Source organism: Balaenoptera acutorostrata, chromosome 21 (assembly GCF_949987535.1).
Source record: "Balaenoptera acutorostrata chromosome 21, mBalAcu1.1, whole genome shotgun sequence".
NCBI classification, from domain to species: domain Eukaryota; kingdom Metazoa; phylum Chordata; class Mammalia; order Artiodactyla; family Balaenopteridae; genus Balaenoptera; species Balaenoptera acutorostrata.
Genome location: NC_080084.1, coordinates 3,300,952 through 3,304,333, shown reverse-complemented (window position 1 = coordinate 3,304,333; position 3,382 = coordinate 3,300,952).

The window sequence follows — 3,382 nt, the reverse complement described above, 5'->3', positions numbered from 1 at the left end:
TTGTTGATTAATAAGAACCTGCAGTATAAACAAACAAACAAACAAAAAAACAACTAATACTAAACTCTCTTTGGGTTATTTGTATGGACATATTTTAATATAATTGTTTCAGATATTACATGAAATTTCTAAAAATCTTATATGTTCTGGTATAATGTTATAAGTCATAATTCTAGTTATTACTTTAAAAAAGTCATAATTCTAGTTATTACTTTAAAATGTATATCTCAGAAATAACTAAATTTCCTTGTCAATTGCATTATTATGAACTTTCATCAAATCTTTAACCGTGGTCATTTTTAAGTCTTTTGTCATTTACAGACAGTTCTGGGTGTACTCTGATGCTTTTGCAAATATGTTCCTATAAAAGGGTTTCATCTTTAAGGAATTCATGGAAAAGACTCTGGCAATTACAGGTTTCTGGTAACTGAGTATACTGCTGAACTGAATGAATAAGCATTTTCAGAACTCTAATGGAAAACTGATGAATTCATAAAAGTGCTAAGATCAAGATGAAAAAAAAATTAATTACATGGGACTGAGTGAACTGATGAGGATGATTATAATTTTTGTGAGTTTCTGTTTGAATAAGAAAAAAAAAATTCCACAAGGACTCAGAGGCAAAAAATATACAAATCAATTTTCACTGCAAAGTAAAGGAGTTGCTACAGTGGAGGATTACTGGACTGAATGTCAATATTATAACATAGTATGAGTGTGTTTCATGTTTGGTAATTGCAGTCATTGTTGCTTTTGTTGTGGTCATCCACTGAAAAAAAAAAGATTTACATGGAACATGTATTTTAAACTGAAATGAAGAAATTTGGAATATGTAAATTATGTTAACTAATTATATTGGTAGTGCAAAATTTGTGCCTCCTCAGTAAACAGAAAATATTTTCAAGCAAAGTGTAAATCAAGTCATATGTTCTTTACCTAATCTATGATTTCAATGATTAAATACATTTTTTTTAATGACCATGGTTAACGACTTGATGAAAGTTCATAATAATGCAATTGACAAGGAAATTTAGTTATTTCTGAGATATACATTTTAAAGTAATAACTAGAATTATGACTTATAACATTATACCAGAACATATAAGATTTTTAGAAATTTCATGTAATGTCTGAAACATTTATATTAACATATTTCCATACAAATAACCCAAAGAAAGTTTAGTGTTAGTTGTTTTTCTGGTTGGTTGGTTTGGTTTTTTGTTACTACTGAAGTAAAAAAAAAAAAAAAGGAACGAAGTTCTAAATAGACATTTCTCCAACAAAGACATACAAATGGCCAAAAAGCACATGAATAGATGCTCAACAGTAATCATTTGATGTTCCAATTACCTGGTCACTGTTGCAAAGACCCCTGGCTCCTGCCCTGTCTATTTGGAGCAGTTCCTCAGGGCTATCTGAGAGGCTGCCTCCCGGGCTTGAAGTCCTCAGAGAGTCCACCAAGTAAAACATAATTCTCAACTTTTAGGTTGCGCATTTTTTTCAGTTGACAAGGTAAACCCTTCACAAGTGCATCCATTGTCAGATGTTGCAAACTGATCTAATGTGGCCAACCACCTATCCCTACCTATCTATCTATCTATCATCTATCTATCTATCTATCATCTATCTATCTATCTATCTATCTATCATCTATATAGCATCTATTATTTATACATACATATATATTTTAGAACATTTAAAAATAGCTTATATAGACATATAATTTAAAATTTAAAAATAGCTTATATGGCATATAATTTATCACTCGTTTTAAGTGTACAATTCAATGATTTTTAGTAAATTAATTACAGAGTTGTACCACCATTGTCACAATCCAATTTTAGTACATTTCCAACTCCCCAAGAGATAGTTTCCATTCCCATTCCCAGCCGCATGCAACCACTAATCTATTTTAGGTCTCTATAGATTTAGCTTTTTTAGACATTTCATGTAAATGGCACCATACAATATGTGGCTTTGTGTCTAGTTTATTTCACTTAGCATAATATTTTGAAGTTCATCCATGTGGTAGCAAGGATACTCTCCATTCCTTTTTATTGACAAATAGACTGTTGTGAGAATATGACACATTTTGTTTATCTATTCACTAATTGATGAATGTTTAAATTTTTTCGAGTTTTTGTCTATAATGAGTAACTCTGCTATGACCCCATATACAAGTTTTTTGTCGACATAGGTTTTCATTTCTTTTGGGAAGATGCCTAGGAGTAAAATTGCTAGTTCATATGGTAAATTTACGTTGAACTTTTAAAGAAACTGCCAACCTATTTTCCAAAGCAGCTGCACCATTTTACATTCCCACTAATAATGTATGAGGATTCCAGTTTCTCCACAACCTCACTAACACTTATTATTTATTTATTTATAGCCATTCTATTAGGTACGAAGTGGTAGACTTCTGGTAAATATCGGTAGAATCCAATGATTAGAAGAAGTTGAACTATATCTGTCTTCTCCCCTAACTGGTGGTATATGAGAATGAAAGCAAGTCTTAGATCAAATTCTGTCAAATTGTAATATTTATTATCAAGAACAAAAACTGTCATACAACTTATTGTTATGAGTTTGAGGAATCTCTAACAAGTACCTTGAATGAGAAGTTCATTTTGAGGAGAATATAGCAAAATTATTATGTCAGGACCAGGCCTTTTCTATTCAGATCAGAAAGCAGACCCTGTCCTGTGGTCAGAGGAGACACAGGCCATGCAGAGCTCCAGGCTTCCAGCCCTCCTCTGTGGGTGAGGCTTCTGGGTCTCCAGTTGCCCATAACTTGTCCACAAAACAATGGTGATGGTATCTGTATGATATTTCTACCTAACAACATACCTGAGCACCACTCATTTTACCCATGATGAAGCATTGCATATTTTTAACATCTACCATGCTAGTTACAAAACACTCTTGGGTAGATTTTGATAATGATATATCAAGTCTTTGCAAAGCTCTCTCTGACATCTTGATTATTATTGACTAGGGAACTTTGAATGCTAACTAATTATTTTCATGATGGTCTGGAAAATGTTTAATAGGATTTCAAAAAAAAAAAAACACCCAGATTTATAGCAGATTAAAAAGTTCAAACTCAGGAATTTAACATAATATACAGTCCTTTTCCAGATATTCTTTCCAGCTCCATCTCCCATCATGATGCTATGCACTAGCCACACTAAAGTAACCATTTTCTGAAGCACCCCATCTTCCTTATTATCTGCATGTCTGAGTACAGTGTTGTTTTTATAGCTTAAGCACATCCAATTGTGCACTAATTTTACAAAAATGTATTCATCTCTATATCCTTTTATCAAGCAAAGGCTAAACACAAGTGTGGATCAACTAAAAGCATTCACAAACTAGTCAGAGA